Source organism: Cheilinus undulatus, linkage group 5, assembly GCF_018320785.1.
Source record: "Cheilinus undulatus linkage group 5, ASM1832078v1, whole genome shotgun sequence".
NCBI classification, from domain to species: domain Eukaryota; kingdom Metazoa; phylum Chordata; class Actinopteri; order Labriformes; family Labridae; genus Cheilinus; species Cheilinus undulatus.
Genome location: NC_054869.1, coordinates 40,735,832 through 40,755,430, shown reverse-complemented (window position 1 = coordinate 40,755,430; position 19,599 = coordinate 40,735,832). Strand labels below are relative to the sequence as shown.

Here is a 19,599-nt window from a genome sequence, read left to right as displayed (position 1 = left end):
GCACAAACAAGTTATTATTGTGCAAAGTTTTATTTTCAGATGTTTTATTGCTCAAAAATGTGAGGTGACTTACCAAGTATGTTCACATGGGCATGAAAATAATTATAAAAAAATTGTCAACAGGTTATTTGTATATTTCTACTTCTTACTGAATCGACATTGAAGCATTTAAGGCAATATCGAATTGAATCGATATCGAATCGCAACCTAAAGAATCAAAATCGAATTGAATCGTGAGGTTCTTAACAATACCCAGCCCTAATATATTGTGATAGTTTTATTATAATATACACACACACATATAAACACATTTGCCTAATCACCCACAGGTTTCTTTTGAAAGATTCTGCCCTTCACAATCATTGCCCAGCTGTTGCCCAGACAGATGTGAAATATATATCCCATGCCATGGAGATGTAAAACAATCTATCAGGTTAGCCAATGATGACATTGTGCTTGATCTAAACCCAGGAAAAAGAGGAAACACTGTCATCAGAAATAATTCATAGCAAGTCAAGTATAGTATAGTCAAGTATATTTGCAGGCCTTTTATTTTATCAGTGTACTATCACCAGTGCATGTAATACGTCATGTTTACTGTACTAGTATTTTAGGAAAACATGGGAGTCTCTTATCCAGACACAGAACAGATTAGCCCAAAAATCCATGGGCCATAAACCACTGACCAATTAGGCCTCTTAAATCCAGGATCCCGCCAGGAAGCCATCAAAACCTACAGTTAAGCCTCTATTATCGACAGACTGTAAACTGTTAAGATTTTTCACCAAGTCCGACTGAGCAATAATCAATACAAAGCTCTAATGTGGGGGTGTTAGAGAGGGGGGAGAATGGAGAGATTTTCAAAACAGAGTGTGAATAGAGGTGAGAGTAAGGTAAGACAAGAAGACAAAGAGAGAGAGAGAGAGGGAGGGGGAGAGATGGAGTGATGTGTACAGCAGTAGTGGAGTGTGAAACAGATGCTGCTCGGTGGAGAGTGAGAGGCCAATGGTGCTTGTAGAGTGCTTAGAAAGGGCAGAGGCCGAATCAATTCAAGAACACACAAATCTGAGCTGTGTGTGTGGAGAGTGTGGGTGGGTGTGTGTGTGTCGGGGGGGGGGGTGAAAAATAGAAGGGGGAGGAGAGTGGGGTGAGTGATAGTGGCAGGGGAGACATAGAGGTGGAGATGGATCAGGAGAGAGATGGAGGCTGATTATTGCTGAGCACTGACAGAGTAAAGGCCCCATGGGGGTGATACTAACACACTCACACAGCCTTGAAGTAAACACACAGGCTTACACACACTCCCACAAAGTGATGGAGATGGAGCTGCCAGAGTGTAATGCAGTTAAAGCCCCATTTTCGCAGCCGTAGCCACCAAGCGTCTGCTGTCTCCCTCCTGATAGCCTTTCTTGTGTCTCTCCTCCCCTCATCGTATTCAACTCCCAGCCTAATTCTCAGTCTTCCTCTGTCCTTACCTCCTCACCCTCTCTCTCTTTTTTCCCTCATCCCCAAGTCTCTGCTGCTTACTTTATCATAGCTTCTCTCCACATGAGGGGATTCTCCGGACCCTCGGAGCAGAAAATGGAGGCTAGTGGAGAGAGACAGTGGGAGATAAAGAAAAAATATCACACTGAAAAATATGTAGCACAGACACACATGTATACACCCAGACATACATACGTACAAAATGCTGTTAAAATAAGAGTAAACCTCAGCTAAAACGCTCATTTTCAGAATCCTCATTAGAGCCAGTTTCTGATGTGATACTGCTGTTTATAGTTTGAAGTATTACAATAAAATGTAAAAAGAATTAATATGAAAAAAAGGTCTCTGGCCATATTTGTTTTAATATATGTTTATAAGATGTGTGTCTTTCCAAATCATGTCCAGTCAGTTTAATTTACCACAGGTGGACTTCAATCAAGGTGAAGAAAAATCTCAGCAAAGTTCCCGGGAAATGGGAGGAACCAGAGCTGAATTTCAAGTGTGTGTTTTAAATACATTTGCAAAAAAATCTTTTTGTCATGATGGGGTATCGAGTGTAATTTAATGATTTTTTTTTTCCACCTGTATATAGCTTTTAAATTTTAGGATCTTTCTTTTCTTTCCATGATTAAATTTTTGTATTGGAATATATCAGATTTATGATCAATTTTCACTGAAACATTTGGGGAAAATTTGAAGAAACTTTAGGGAACTCTTACAGGAATCTTTAAAAGTATTCTAAGGAATTGTCACATTGAAATCTCAGTAATTTGTCTTGATTTTGGACATAATTTTTGTTTTTAAAAATCCTGTTCAAACACAGGTCTGAGCATTTAATCTTATCAGGTCATACTTACCCCAAATAAGTGGGAAAAAATAAAAATGCATTCCAAACAAAAGGCCAGGTCTCAGGAGGCTAAGGGTGCTTTCACACATAACCTGTTTGGTACAGCTAGAATAAACTTGAATGTATTTGGCAAGTTGGTTTGTTTTGTTAGCACTGAAAGCAGTCCACCAAACTCTTGAATAGGCGGGTCTCACTCTCAAGTCTGCTTTTATTTGGAGTCTGGTGTGGTTTGTTTGCCATGAGAACAGGAACTGACCTCAATCCAACCAAACTGCAGGAAGCATTGTACAACCCTAATTCCAAAAACGCTGGAGTGCTCCGTAAAAATGGAAATTAAAACAGAATACAAAGATCTGCAAATCTCATTCACCAAAATTCTATTCTCAATAGAACATGAAAAACATGTCAGATGTTGAAACTGACACATTTTACTATTTCATGTTTGCCTGATGAAGGTCTAGTACCACAATGTTGCAAATAAATATTCCTTTTCTTTGCAAAATGGACAGTATGCATGTGTTTGTCTTTCAAATGTTTGCTGGATACCTTGCCCTCCGACGCACCTGTCTGGAAAAATAGATGTGCGAAGAATCCTTTCCACTATTTCATGAAAAATATAAGCTCATTTTGAATTTCATTGTAATAACACCTAAAAAAAGAAACGTCGGGACAGAGCAACAAAAGGCTTCAAAAGTAAGCGGTACCAATGGAAAAACAGATGGATCAGTATTTTGTCACTAATTAGGTTAATTGACAACAGCTCATTAGCATAACTGGGTATAAAAGGAGCATTTTGGACAGGCAGAGTCTCTCAAAAGTAAAGAACATCCTACCATCTATATAATATTAATATATCAAAAGATCCAGAGAAGCTAGCAAAATCACAAGGTCAAAGGTTAATATTGGATGCTTAAGGCCTTAAAGTAGCACTGAATTAAAAACAGGCACAATTCTGTAATGGAAATCACCACATGGGCTCAGGAACACTTGCAGAAATCATCGACTATCAACACAGTTCTCCATGCCAACTGTATCATGCAAGGAACAAGCCATATGGACATGATCCAGAGACACTGCCATCTTCTCTGGGTCAAAGCTGGAAATGGAAAACTTTTCTGTGGTCAGATAAATCAAAATTTGAAATTCTTTTTGGAAACCATGCCCTGCAGACTAAATAGGAGAGGGACCGCCCAGCTTTGTATCAGTGCCCAGTTCAAAAGCCTGCATCTCTGAGGGTACAGGGTTGCTTTAGTACCTATGGCGAGGGTAGATTACTCATCTGGAAGGGCACCATCAATATCGAAAAGTATGTAGAGGTTTTGGTGCAACATATGCTCCCATCCAGACGTCTGTTTCAGGTAAGGCCTTGAAGATTTTATCAAGACATTGCTAAACCACATACAACATCCATCACAACAGCATAGCTGCACAGTAGAGGAGTCTGGGTGCTGATCTGCCCTGCCTTTTGGTGCTTTTGTACACTTTCACTGATTTTATTTATTCATTTTATCGTGGATGAGACACTGAGTCAGTGCAAGAATAAAGCTCTGGAGCAAGTACAGCCAAAAATCAATGCAATAAATGGGTGATGTTTCACAGTCTGACAAAGGGACGGGATGGGGGACTAACAGAGTTTTATCAGAAGAAGAGGATTATGGAAATCAGGTTGTGATCTGCGGTGCGGTAATCCCTGCCGCAGCGAGCAATCCCATAAAAAGTGTTAGTGAGATTAACCAGCAGATTAGCCACGTATCCACGCACATATTTAACTGATTAAAACCCTTGAAAATCCGGACTCTGGGGAGGAACTGCACCGTTTAGGATCTGTATCCGCTGTTAGCTATTTCCTCTGGCATAATTATGGAACATTTTGTGTGTTGCCCTCCTAATGTGTGTGTGTGTAGCTGCAGAGCCAAGGCTAAAAGAATAAAGACGAAGGATTAGCATGACCCCAGAAGGTGACAAAGGAGTTTTAATTTCCTTTGCATCCTGATGATTAATGAGAAAGTTTCTTATTCCTTTTTTTCTGTCTAGTTGTGGAGGATAAATGCAGCAGTTGGGATTAAAAGTCAGACAGAGAGAGAGAGTAGACTGAAAGAGACAGTGTCTATGCGAGTGTTTAATCCCTGGTGGTTGGCCTTAGTTTAAATAATTCATGCTAATGATAATCAATGTCTCTGATCAGTAGAGCCCACTTTAAAGTTACCAATTCAGTGGTCAATATGTGTTGGTTTCAGTCCCCAGGGTAAAAACAGCCTGAAGCTGCGTCTGAAAACTACTCGCTGACTTTCTGATCAATCCACCACAGATGGATGAGAGAGTATTTGAAGTCATCACAAGTAAACAAGTTCAGTTTAGACTCAAAAATCACACATTTTCAAGTAACTTACTTTGCTGTCATAGAAATAAACATGTCTACTGCTGCTGATATTCTAATGGTCCTGTTTGTTACTGTATACGAGAGAGATTTCAGAATCAGTTAAACAGGATAGAAGACAGTCATAGAAATGGTGTAAACTGGTGCATTAAAAGGTGGTCTATCACAGTGTTTCCCAACCATTTTTCCTTGGAGCAAAATCTATCTGCCACGGTGTGCTACGGGTCATTACAATGATCTTATCAGAGAGATTTATGCCAGAAAACAGTAATTTAATCCCCAACTTTGCTCTGGCACAGAGCCAGGCAGCTGTGCTCTTGTCAAAGTTCACCTTAAGTGCAGGGGGCAGGCTAATTGCTGGAGTGCTTGTCTATTTTTCACTTTAACTAGACGCAGCATGAACAAACATGCTAACAGCTGAAGCTGGGTTTTAATCCATATTTCAGTTGTCTTAAGTCCTGGATGATTAAAAGAACTTTCCCCCCCTTAAGCACCAACAGTCCAATCCTTCCTGTCTGTCAGCGTTGCAATGCTAAAGTTTAGTAAAGTATCAGATTATAGACACCTTCTCTTCCTGCCAAGTCTGTAACAGTAAACGCTTTCAATGCAAATCATCATTGAAGACTTTTATTTTGAAGGGCAACATCAGGAAATGGAATGTTTTCTGCAGCAAACTGACAACGAAGATGTCTCAAATGGGAGAGAAACACAACATCACATAAAACAGAAAATGAAACAGTCTTTTACCTCTAAACTTACGGCCTGTCGATGACATACTGATAATAATGATATATGACAGAAATAGTGATTGTGATTTTTTTTTACTAGTATTTGGCCTGGTTGTTCCTAACACAGTGCTCTGTCATACAACAAACCTAAATTACAGATTTTTTAAATCACTTTTCATGGTCTTAATTTAATTTGGTGAAATAAGAATTTCAGAAAAATAAACAAAACTAAACAGAGAAACATTAAAGCTCTGACTGGCTCTACATCCTAGGTTGTGTACCAACTCCTTTAACAACACGCTACAGTCCTAAATACTATGTAAATACTGATCTGACGCTAACAGCTTTAGCTATATGTACTAATGTACCTTAATGAAGACAATTTCTTTATTTCCTGCTGTCCACTAGAAGGTGGAGGAATAATATTATTCTGTATCAGGTGTAAAAGATGACGTTAACATATTTTAATCTCCAAACAGCTCTATTTCTTAGGACTGATCTGAGTCTCGCCCACATTTCAAGCAAAATATAATGGGTGCTAGGAATAAGGTAGGTCACTGATCGCATCATATGTTAAATAACAAATATTTAACCATTTCATGACAAAAATCCCAGTTGTTGACAAAAAGACAAAGAAAACATAGTCTGATACCATACCAACAATAAACAGGAGACTCAAGCTACAACTTCTCAACAAGCCACTACAGAAAGCACCTGTTAAGTTAGACAATACTCAGTCTTTGAAAAACGATAACTTTGAGTAAAACAGAATCATATTTCCTCTGTGAAACAGCTACACATAACTCCTAATGTAGTCTATTTGTTTAGCGAGTCAACAGGCTAACTTTCAGCCCGCTTTCCTTTTTTTATTTGTCTGTCAAAATAAATCGATAGTGCCTTATTATATCCGTTTTTGACAACTGTACCAATAACAGACAACCAGGGGCGCATTCAGTTGAAGGTCATTAGATAACACGGTCCCTCGTTTAACCGATACACCGGAGAATTCAAGCTAACATTAGTCGGGGCTAACAGGATACGACAGGAAGAGTGGAGTAGTTTATATTCAGCTAAAATCCCCTACTTACTTTATTTGTGTAGTTCTGGGAGACAGTCCTCTTCTTCAATGTCTTCAATTTGTGACAACCTCCACAGGTTAGCCGTTAGCATCCTCTTCACTGATATTAGCAGTCTCTTGTCGTTCCCATCTACATCGCCTTCTCTCCCTCTAGTTTGTAATCCTTGATAAAAGTTAATCAAACTCTGATCCGCATGCTATAACAAACTGTTTCTATTTAACTGAGCTGATCAGACATTAGTTGAAACTCCAGAACTACAACTTCACAAATAAGATGAGTCTCTCTCCCAAATAGCCATTGACACCTGCATGCAATGCAAGGCACCCACCAATCAAATCACATAAGCGGAAACGGTCATTGTCGCGAGCGTCCCGAGACACCATCACTTAAATAAAGAATAGTTTGTTTTGATATGTTTCATATTCATTCAAAGTATTTCTAAAGGACCAGGGTGGATACCCATCATAAATCAGTTCACCTTCCTCTTCTTACTATCTGTCATAAAAATCAGATAAGCAGTAAATGGTCCCCATATCTTTTCAAAAATATCCTGTTTTCCTGTTCAAACCTTTGCCCTATGTAAAATTGGGAAAAGTTTTGCCCCCCCCCCCCCCATCATGATTTAACTGTGATCAACCACATTTTTTGAAAGCTGAGTTCAATTTCACTAGCAACACCCAGGTCTGATTACCTCCCGACTTGTTATCCAGGAGATAAGTCTTACATTTGCAAGACAACATGTTGGTGCTCTTCAATACTTTTGGTAAAATATTCCATGGACTGAAAAGACAAAAGTTGAATTTTTTGAAGGTGTTGCATCCGGTTACATCTTGAGGAAAAACTAACACAGCATTTCATATAAAGATTTTCATACCAACAGGTTAAATATGGTGGTGGCAGAGTGATAGTCTGAGGCTGCTTTGCTGCTTCAGGACCTGGCCCATTTGTCATGATTAATGGAACCATTAATTCCGCTCTCTACTAGAAAATCCAGAAGGAGAATGTCTAGCCATAAGTTTATGACCTCAAGCATTATCTTTGTCTAATATTAAAATTTGTTTGATGCTCTGAAACATTTTAGTGGGATACATATGCAAAAGAATAAGAAATCAGGGAGGGTTCAAATTCTTTTGCACAGCACAGAATGTGACATTTGGTCTATTAGTCTTTTCCCAGTTCATTGTAACTTCTGTTTTGGCCTGTGGGAAGTATAGAAACACAATGGTCATTGGGCATGGTCGACATTAACGCAAAAACTTTTTAGTTGCATCTCATTCACCAAATGTGAGTTCGAACCGCAGAGGTGTGAATGGTGATTACCAGGATGAAAAAAATCCTGCAGTATTTCACTCTAATCATTTGAGACTGGTTTTGTGTTCACAAAATTGGTTTGAATCAATCCAAGTTTCTTGCCTCTTTAAATTCTTATTATAATTTTTAATTCTTCTTAGCTATTCTGCACCAAATTCCTTGTATGTGAAAATGTAATTGGCAATAAAACCTGATTCGGATTCTGAAAGCCTGCCAAGATAACAAGAGCTGGTATATTAAAAGTCAGGTAAATAACCTGCCTTCCCCTTTCTAATGCTTGGGTGTGAACATCAGCACCTCCTCTCGACTTTGTGTACATAAATCAAATGCAATGAATGCTGCCATGTGATTGGTTGATTAGATACTTGCATTGATAAGCAGTTGAACAGGTATACCTTTCACTTTAAGATCATTCTTTTTGACTGATCAAAAAGCAGTGTTAAATTTGGCAGCTACTTTTAATTTTAGTTTTAGTCTTTAAATGACATGCATTTTAGTTTTAGTCACATTTTAGTAATTTCTACCTTTTTTAGTTTAAGTCTAGTTTTAGTCGACGAAAACTCCAAAGATTTTGGTCCAGTTTGAGTCCATAAAAATCCTCACATTTTAGTCTTTACTTTTAGTCTAAGCATTTATTTTCTTGCCAAGGTCTGGTACCAAATCATGGTAGTGTGTTCTCTAACCTGGGGTCCCTGCTTTCTACTGCTGAGAGGCAGAATAGGTATAAATGCATTGCATTTTGACAGATTTACCCACAGTGGAGAAATATCACAGATTTTGAATGTCCGACAAAAACTATATTACATTTTAGTCTAGTTTAGTCATCTTGACGAAAACTAAACTTAGTTTTTGTCAGTTTTACTCATCACAGATCTATTTTTGTTAGTTTTAGTCTAGTTTTTGTCACGGAAAAAAAGGCTGTTGACGAATAGTTTTAGTCATAGTTATAGTCGATGGAATTAACACTGTCAATAAGGGACAAACTTTGCAAGTGTAAACACAGGATCGGCTAATGTGACTACATCCTAATTTGACTGTGACACTGGGCTGAAGAAGTTGAATTGCCCTGCTTAGACAGGTAAATATGATGTATATTCTCCTGTGTTTAGTGACTCAATGAGGCTTGTTGAGGAAGTAGATCTTAATTAAGACTCAGAGACTCTGGCAGGGAGCATCTCAGCAGCTGCAGCTGCTCTGGAGGAGAGGAGGCAGGGCTGATGTGTAGCTGCTGGTGGCAACTGATGTTTTTTTTTTTCTGTCCCTCCAGCTGACAGCCAGCTTCAGGTGAAGATGCATAATAAAGATGGAAAAGCCTCACTGGCTCACACATACACAAACATGCACACCCCTTTATCTCTGTCCTATTGAATAACTCTCTGATGCTTTCCATATTCCATGCGAGGGATTATTACAGCTTACCCACAATCCCCAGCAGCTGATTATCCTGCGTGTTGACAGGACAGAGTTGTGCTATCGCCCTTGTGCAGCAGTCAGCAGTGTGTGTATGTTTAAAAGAGAGAAAACCTACTGTATTTAATGTGTGTTTGTGTACTGAAGAAGGAAAGCAAAGATTTATTCTGCATTTGTACGTGTACCAGTGAGAGAGAGAGGTGCAGAGAGGAAATTATTTTCTGATTTTGCTTGTGTGTGTGCGTGCTGGTTTGTGTGTGTGTTTCTGCTCAACCTGGCAGGTGTTTGTGGTTGATACCTGCAGCTCCAGCAGTGCTGATCACCGCAGCATGGCACCTCACCTTGGGAGGGAGACAGCTCTAAGCTCATTAGCACACACAAACACACAGGTGCAATACACAGTGGGCTAGCGGGAAAGGCTGGGGGTAAAAAAGGGAGGAAAAGAGGTAAAAGGTAAATAAACTCGAGGGAAAGAGAAGAGAAGAGGAGGGAAAACTTATGAAAAACAAAAAGAAAGTGGGTGGAAGGAGAGAGCGTTTTCCTGGAGAGACAGTGAGAAAAAGAAATAAATGGCAAATAAAGGCATAAAGAGAGAATAAGAGAAGAAAAGAGAAGGAGGAGGCTTCAAGACAGAAGAGGATGTAATGGTTTAACACACCTGGTTTATTCATGCTGGCAGCTGCTGCAGTCTTCTTCTCTCTCGCTTGTGCCTGTGCGAATTCAATTTAATCTGACTCCTTTGTAGCTTTAGCTTTCTTTTACATACTGTCTAAGTGATGTTCTCAGCAGAAATGAACAAGCAAAATCAAACACATTATTGACATTAGACCTAGAACATTACAGTGATTTTACCATGGGTTAGAGTGATTTTATTATCCGTGCTTTATGATTCCTATGGTAGTCAACTTATCTAAAGAACTGTTATAAAGCTAATTTGGGTTGTATTGCATATAAGTATCATGACAATAAATCTTTGTGTCATTCAAGACTAAGATGAGCAGTTATCAAGGTTTTTAAAGATAATACAGGAATGGCATCTTATTTCAGGATACTCTGAAGAGTTTTCAGTTGGATATGAAACACGATGACATTAAAACTATTCATGAACTACAAAAACTTAAAGACCCGTTACAGCAAGGCTAACTATTACTATGGCAACGTTTTTGATTTCTGAAACCATTACCAAGGGGGACCTGCAGAAAATGCCCGTAAGAACACTAAATCTTACTACCATAATTGGCGGCATTTCTGTATGTCTGTCTGGATTTGTACACCACGCCATGGCTCCAATTGTCCTTGAATCCTATCAGAATACTTCTTGGATGTACTGGTTCAAAACTGGTGCCATGAAAAAAAATCAAAAATATGCACAGATTTATTTTAAGATCCCAAGATGTCGTGTCGAGTCACCATTGGAGGACTTCTGCTGCATTCCATTTACCTCGGAAGTCGGAGCTGGGAATGATGTCACACTCAAGTTTCCATTTGCTATGAGTTCGTAAGAGTAGGTGACAGAGCCTGGAAACAACTGGGCTTTGTTGAAACACACCCATAAGTAAATGTATTTGAACAAGATGATACAACTACTCTACAATCCCCAGTCAAAGTAAGCTCTCCTTATAGCACTTCTTCAGGCTTATATTAAACAAGATAACACAGGATATGTGTCACATGTTGCTGTTAGAATCATTCACTGAGAAATCAGTTTAATTGCTGTCTTTTCAGCTGTAGTCACTGGGGCTGCATAAACATTTTGGAATATTGGTCTGTCTCTATGTAGCCAGCATCACACAGCAGATAGGCACTAAAAGTTTGCAAATTAGTCGAAAGGCACAGGTTTAATGCTCCCCATATCATGTTATTGGCCTATTTGCATGCATACTGGCCCGCAGATGCTGAGCCATTATGCAGTTATTCAGGGAAAATCACCCCTTTACATGCAAATTAGCTTTACTGCATTAAGCATCTAATGACTAGGTTGGTAACAGCACAGCATACATATAGTAAAAATTAGTCTACTGTCTGTGAGAGGTGTTGGAGTGTGTTGCAGTTTTTATGACCCGTAAACTTTCCAGAGATCAGGAAACAATTTGACCTCCGTAGGACTTTTTATGTTACTTTGTATGATTAAAGTCAGTAAATATTACTTCGACACTGCTACTACTAAGCTATTACCAGGAGTTAAATCAATCTGAGAGTCCCAGCTGCCTTTTTTTTCCATTTGTGGCATCTTTACGCATTACAAGGAAGTGATTGTTTTCTTAGGGCTCCTTCATTCAGAGAAGAAATTTAATAAGGGTGGTGCTTAAGTGAACCTGTCAATATTGCCCTTAAGTGAATGCACTGTGTGTTATTCTGAATATTTAACATGGATTGTCATAATCCTGGCAATGCAGGATCAACACACCTGTTGTTTGAGTGGATGGCATGTACTGTGAGAGCTGAAGGTAATGGTAAGAAATCAAGCAGGAGCGAATATTAAGAGTCCCCTGCAGGGCTCTAGTTGTTAAAATGAAGCAGGAGACTTTTTTGCTTGATAAAGAAAAAATAAATGTCCTTGTCTGTCATCAGGCTGATCCAGCTTGCAAAGCTTCAAGCTGAAATGAACATTCCCTCACTAATTTAAGCTGAAAGAGGTTGTAGCTACAGGTGCAGTCTAGTCCAAGCAAATGCAAACCAGTCGTGGCCAGTGAAGAAATTGGCGTATATACAGTGTCGTGAAAAAGTATTTTTCCCATTTCTGAGTCCTGTTTTTATTTTTGATATTTATCAAACTTAAATGTTTTGGATCATCAGACCAATTTGATGTGAAAACGTAATCCCCCACATTTAACATAAGATCAAAGATAAAACTTCACTGTATATCAGGGAATCTATATTAAATGTCTCATTCATGCTATATATGAGCTATGTAGCAATGGAAAGTCTAGGTCTTCAGTCTTTAAAGACCCTGTAAAGCGAAATCCAAAATTTGTGTCTTAACACACAAGATATGTTGGAATAAGGTTGCTGTAAACATGTGAAATCACTGAGATCTACATGTGACTGAATTTTGGATTTAGACTCTCATAAAGTTTTTCACCTCTTTCCTGGTTGGGTTTAATTTGGGTGGGGCCAATATGTGGACTGGTGATGTCATGAGCCCACAGTGGGGAATGACCCCGCCCCCTAACGCTACAATGAAAGAAAATCCCAGAGCAGTTCATCTCAGTACAGTGTGTTGTTAGCTGATGTCACTGCCTTTAAATGAAAACTAACAGTCAGTTAAAAGGTTTTTTTTGTTTCATTGTGAGGTTAATTTACCAAATCTATCAGCCACAGTGGTCTTTGGATCATTTAAAGTTTCATAACAGAGATTTGATCCAGAAAATGGACTTTGCCTCTTCTCTGGCACAGAGCCAGGCAGCTGTTCTCTGATCATAAGGTCAATGTAAGGTCAAGGGGCAGGCTAATGCAGTAAGTGCTTTCAGATTGCAGCATTTTTTTAATTTAAGAGGATCCTACATAGACATTATAAACATAGATGCCTCATTGACTGTGTTTGCCCACTGCCACTATACGTCAATGTGTCCGCCATATTGCCAGAGGCAATATATAGGTGATGAAGGGTTTTGTTATTGTTTGAAATGTTGATGTACAGCCTACTGGCCAATGCTGCATCTACGTATATTACGTGTATGGGATCCTTTTTCTCATGAGTGGGCGTGGCTTCAGCTCATTCAACAGACACGCCAACACCACCCCGGAGCAGATTTTACTGCCTCATTTTTCATGATTCTGAAGCTTAATTTTATAAACTGAGAGATGTTTTATCCTACTGAAATTTGACCTGGGGGTTCATGACACAGTGACCTGTCATACAAAAAACCTAAATACATATTTATTTTCACTTTACAGGGTCTTTAATTTGATCTGTCTTGAACAAATTAAATGATCAATTAAAATGAAGATAAGTGACAGAAGTAGTACACCACACATACATTGCATCATAGACATAGACATAGACATTTGTATCATTATGGAGCAGTTGGATTATAAAACCCATGAATGTCTTAATTCCTTCACAGCCTTGAGTCTAAAACACATTTGCCTCAAAGTGAACACATCCTGAGATGTAACTCATGTCCTGAACTGGTCCTCACAAACATACAAGTACGCTCACATCCATACTGTACACATAAGCTGAGCAGGGGAGAGAGAGAGAGAGAGCACCTTTTTTGTGTGGCGTTGAGATAAATAGGATTAGGGATTTGGGAGATTTAGGGGGAATAATCCGTCTGTGTATCGGAGAGAGGCAGCAGCGGTGATGATCAAAAGAGAACGCTGTGATTCAGAGCTCAGAAATCTGCGGATAGACCGAAAACTTGGAGTGACATTTTCTCCTTTTTTCTCCAAGGATCAGCTTTCATTTTGTCACTGTGACGCCTGTAATTGCCACATAATCACCTCATTCTGCTCGACGCTGTCTGTGTTTGTGTGTTTGTGTAAGTGTGTGTGAGAGAGAGAGAGAGCCGGGGATAGACAGAGAATTATATATTCACAGTAATTAATCAGATTTACAGTTTACATCGGGGAAGAGAGAGCTTGTCTGTTTGTTGTGGGTGTTAGTTTTAAGCAGGGGATTGGACTTGGTTATTTAACACACAGTTGATTTGAACAGCTGCTCTGTTCAGTACTATCTGTAACTCCATATCAATACAACATATACAGTAAAAACACACAAAAACTCACTTTAAAGCCCCCTCTCTGCAGACTGAATCATCCATGCTGGTAGAGTGGGCCACCCAGCTTCTTCATTCTTCATTTTCACCCACTTACTCGCTCTTCAGGCCCACAAGAGGAAGGAACCTGAGAGCAATTGAGAGAAATTGGGACATAATGGAGCCAGGATGTGTATTTTAAGATACAAAACCTGGAGAAGCTGTAGCCCCTTTAAAGAAGTCTGAGTAAATGTAAAGCAGGGTTTTCTCTTTCTTTAACAACCTCCGAGTCACTGATTGACCAGAAATCCAGCACAGCGTGGTCCAGATCTGTGTTGGGCTGGACCTGGGCTCAGGCAGAGTATCTCACCTCAAATTTCTGATGAGGGGGTCTTGGTCAGTTTTTGATTTCAACTTAAAGTATGCATAAAAGATATAAATTCTGTGGTATGTTCATGATGATTCAACAAAACAGTGTTACAGCAGCAAATCATCATGTGTAGTTGGTGCCTTTTAAACAATCGAGCTGAAATCATGCATTTAAGAATTTTAGAATTTTTTGCAAATGCATTGAAAAGAAAGAACTGAAATATCTAAAGTGTCAAACATCCCCTCTACTCAGTACTTAGTTGAAGCCTCTTTGGCAGCATTTACGGCCTTGAGTCTTTTTGACTAAGATGCAACAAGCTGTGCTCACCTTGATTGGGGGATTATCTGCCACTCTTCTTTGCCAGTCCTCTCAAGCTCAGTCAGGTTGGATGGAGACCATCCATGACAGCCATTTTCAGGTCTCTCCAGAGATGTTCAGTCTGGTTCAACAGGGCTCTGGCCATATTCAGAGTTGTCCCTAAGCCCCTCCTGTGTTGTCTTGGCTGTGTGCTTAGGGTCATTGCCATGTTTGAAGGTAAACCTTCAACCCAGCCTGAGGTTTTGATTGTCACAGAGCAGGTTTCAGTGAGGACATCTGTGCTCCATTCAGCTTTCCCTCGACTCTGACCAGTATCCCAGTCCCTGCTGCTGAAAAACATCCCCACAGCATGATGCTGCCACCACCGTGCTTCACTGTTAGGATGGTATTGGGCAGGTAATAAGTAGTGTCTGGTTTTCTTAAATGTTAGAATTGAGGCCAAACAGTTCAATCTCTGCTTCATCCAACCAGAGAATCTTGTTTCTTGCAGTTGGTGAGTTCTTCAGGTCCTTTTTGCAAACACTGCGCAGGCTTTCATATGTTTTGCACTGAAGAAAGGCTTCCGTCTAGCCACTCTGCCATAAAGTCCAGATCAGTGGAGGACTGCGGTGATGGGTGTCCTTCTGGAACTTTGTCCCATCTCCACACCGGATCTATGGAGCTCAGCCTGAGTGACCATTGGATTCTTGGTCAACTCTCTTACAAGGATCACTCACTTTGGCTGGGTGACCAGCTCTCAGAAGAGTCCTGGTTGTGCCAAACTTTTTCCATTTGGGATTTATGGAAGCCACAGTGCTCTTGAGCAGAAATATTTTTGCAGCCTTCCTCAGATCTGTTCCTTGCAACTATCCTGTCTCTGAGCTCTGCAGGCAGTTCCTCTGACCTGTGGCCTGGTTTTTGCTCTGATATGCATTATCAGCTGTGAATGCTCTGTACTTTCTGAATTCACTGTATAGAGCATAGTAGAATTAACATTACATAGAGCACCATGAGCAAAAGTGTTTAATCCAAGAAATTTAACAAGACAGAGCGTGTCTTTGCACATCTGTAGAGAGAAAATGGAAACCACGAAGAGCTGATGTTTAACTTCTAGCGATGATGGATCTTTCTGAGTTTTCTGAGCTTCAGAAAAAGAAAGAAAGAGAAAGTTATGGAAAAAATTTTAATTAGTATTCTGATGCTGAAACTTGCAGGATGTGATACAATTATTGACCTTGTGTCACGGGAAAATTACAGTTTGAGAACATCTTCATCAGACAAAAGCATTTCAGCTTGTAGCCTTCATCAGTCTCATCCTCGACTACAAGAATAAGCTGTTCTCTAAACTACAAGTGTTGCTGGAGCTTTATCCTCCATGCACCTTGGAAGTTTGTGGAGTTGTGCCAGAAACACCCACATACTTCAACAATCCAGTTTTTCTCAGTTCTGCCTTTGAACAAGTCACCTTCACAATGACAAAGTGTGCTGATGTTGAATAAAAGGCACCAGGGTTAGAGGACACAAATGTCTAAACATAAAAAACAAATGAACCTCTTACCTTAGTAAAGATACACAAAGGGAGGTTCAAACCTTTATAGGCTTCAGTGCAAATCCTCTACTGAAGAGATGAAGTTATTTATCAGAGGAGCTGTGTGAAGGAACCAAAGTCAACCTCAAATACAAAAGGCCTGGTAACACAGCTCACAAGAAGTATTGTTGTTTTGAGAAGGTTGAAAGTTGTCTCTGTTTAGTCCAGCACAAATAGAAAATCCTTGTTGCTTTGTTAATATTTCCCCTCATTTTTGCGACATTAAAAATGTAAAGAATATCACAGAAAATGTTGGCACTCTGGTTTCTGATGTTGGGAAACCCTAGATCTGCATGTGTCCCAACAATTCATCATCTAATTTAGTAAAGATTTATGTGAGTAGCACTTTTAACCAAAAAAGTCACCAAATGCCTTACATAATCATTGCAGACACAATGAATGTCAGGTCAGGTCACATGAGGGGGCATATGTTTGGCTCTTTGCTGCATCAACCTTGGTCCTGTACTGCTATGGCCTCCTGATGGCAATCGTCCAGGCCTGCACCAGGCCCATGCACCATCTATCCAGGTATCTTCCAAGCTGGTTTGGGGGGCCAACCCACTGGGTCCTGAGCACCCAGTATGCTGTGAGCTGGATCACATCTGGGAAAGTGTGCTAGGTGCCAGTGAAGTGCAACTGCTGCTCTGGTATCCAGCAACTGACCCTTCCCATCCCCGCTCTCCTGAATGTGGCTGACTTGCTGTCATTCCCAATCGCTTCCACTTTGTTATTATACCACTGACAGTTGACTGGAATATTAAGGAGCGAGGACATTTCACCACTGGACTTGTTGCACAGGTGGCATCCTATCACAGTACCACGCTGGGATTCACTGAGCTCCTGAGAGCGACCAATTCTTTCACAAATGTTTGTAGAAACAGTCTGCATGCCTAGGTGCTTGATTTTATACACCTGTGGCCATGGAAGTGATTGAAACAGTAATCTCTCTCTCTCACAGCAGTAGCTTTTTGCTAGATCTACAACTGAAGATATTGTATTATATGTATTATATTGTAAGATATGATATTTTTTTCGGGATGGGGGTTCAGGGCTGTAGATGGGAACGTTTTATCAGCGTAGCTTAACGAGTTTTGTGTAAAAATGGGCCAAGAAAATATGTTGACTTGCTTGTACACTGTGTCAAAAATATAAGGGTTTATAAGACACAGCATACAGGTGAATCAACATATTGCCAAATTGCTGCTGTTTCTGACTGAGCTGCTTTGCCCACACAGTGAAGGACAAACTGCTGTTGACATGGCATTCTCTTTACAGCATGTACCAGTGTGTTTTTGTACTTTCATTTTAATAAAGATGTTTTTGAGAGCATTTTAAATCAAAGAGATATTATTAATGAGATGCAATTATGTTCTTGTGCTAACCCCAAAGAACAGTCAAAGAATACACCGGTAACAAAAAAAGAACACATTTATTGTCTAGATATTTTAATCATTTCAGATCAGCTAGCATTAAGACCATTAAGTATTTCTCCTGATTAGACGTTTCTTTTTCATGTAAAAGATGTACAAAAACAGTTTGTTATTCCTAAAGCATGTCCTGTAAGAAAAAAAAAACAGATATATACATTTTTACAAACATTCAACAGACATAAAAAACAAAGAATGTCGTCATGAGTTTAAATGGCTGAAACTGACCAACTCCTTCCTGAAGCTGAAACACAACAGCATCTTATATACTCTTCTTTATAAGACTAGACTGACAAAGAAAGAATGTTGAAGTCTTACATTTTCTTTGTGAAGTAAAAGACAACGTGACAGTTGTACTTTTAAAGGCAATTTCACAAATGTTCCATATTCAAGGAGATTAGCAGAAACACATGAGGTTTAAAAGAAAGGCAATTCTGCACTGGAGGATAGATGGTCTGTTTTTTAAGAAAAGGTCATAGATATAAAATCAAAAATAAGCATAGATTCCTGATACAGAAAAATAGCTAGCAAATTTCTTTCAAGACACTCAGCAAGGAAATTGTCATTTTTTATGTAATAATCCCACAAATGTAATGAATTTCACATAGATCTAATAGCAGTTGCCTCCTGCAAACATAGTAAACTATGATATTTGCAGCAAGATTTATTACATCTGTGGGAAAGTAAAAATTGCAAGCTAATTTAAATCGTAATCATTTCCCACAAATTCAATATGAACATTATGAATACACGAATAGGAAATGTTGTGGCCTTTTTATAACAACCAGTGGGTTCAAGTGAGCTTATGCTCAAGTCACATTAAAAAACATAGTCACTGTGATTTGTTGTTCACCATGAAACAGGAAGTTTTTCCAGAGTCTTAAAACAATCAAACTATAATGCATCAAAACAGCACTCTGAGGATATGATAAATAACAAACAGAAACATGGTTCACCCAGCCAATTTTATTGTTTAATAATAGCTTCAAATCCCTGTCCACTCAGTTAGTTTTTATTCTCAGGAAGTTTGTACCCTGGATGTATAGGCCAGCACAGCCCTTCCCTTTGATTTTTGTTAATGTGCAGCAAAAGTTGTTTTGTAATATGATCCCCCTCTGAAGGCTTAAATCATGAAGAACCCTTTGGAATCTGCAGAATTTTCCAAACTGATACTGATCACATCCTTTTCTCATTCAGAGATTTTGTGCTAAGATTCACGGCTCAACCAGTTTTTTACGACTGGAAGAAACTTCCTGTTTCATGAACAAAAATAAATTGCCATGGCTTTTTTTTTTCTCATTTGCCTTGAGCTTAGGCAGACTTGAATCCACTGGCAATTGTAGAAAAGGCTTAAAAAAAAAAACAGTGATTCATCTTCATGTTACATTTTTAGGAAGTTAATACAATTTTGAGAGACTGATTTTTCTCTTCCAAAAAACATAATAATAATAATAGTTATTACATTTTCAGTAGGCAGCTGCAGTTATGTTTTTAGGAAATGTATCGCGTTATGGGGGTCAATAAATCAAAAGCTGAAAATTTGTATTACTTTTGTGGTTTATCAGTTTGTGGGAAGTTATTACATTTGCAGGTGTTACTCTGCCTTGGCAGGTACTTTTACACATCAAAAGGAATTCAAGCCTTGTCTTTGCTTATTACATATTGAAATAAAGACATTTATGTGGACTTTTTGGTTTAATGTGACTTACAATATATTTAATTACATATTATTAATTAGAAATTAGACAAATGCACTTGCTAGGGTGCTAGTTTTTCCATACATGATTACCGTAAAATCTGGTGTATAACGCCCAGTTGAAACCAAAGATTCATGATGCAACAATGTTTAAGAACATCATTAGGGAAAGTTGCAGAAGTCTGAGAGCTGACTGAGCTCTTGTACCTGAAAACAGGCTGGCTGATATTTCCTGCAATTCATTTTGTGAAACTACGAATAACAGGTTTTTGGATGTTGCAAGC

The 19,599-nt window shown here is 39.1% G+C and overlaps 1 long non-coding RNA gene across 1 annotated transcript in view; it reads right to left on the bottom strand.

Moving 5' to 3' along the window:
• Positions 1–6,830, bottom strand: part of LOC121510129 — a 61,178-nt gene extending 54,348 nt beyond the window's left edge. The window contains exon 1 of the long non-coding RNA XR_005991916.1: positions 6,526–6,830. This is a non-coding gene — a long non-coding RNA (uncharacterized LOC121510129). The remainder of the gene's footprint in view (positions 1–6,525) is intronic.
• Between the last annotated feature and the right edge of the window lie 12,769 nt (positions 6,831–19,599).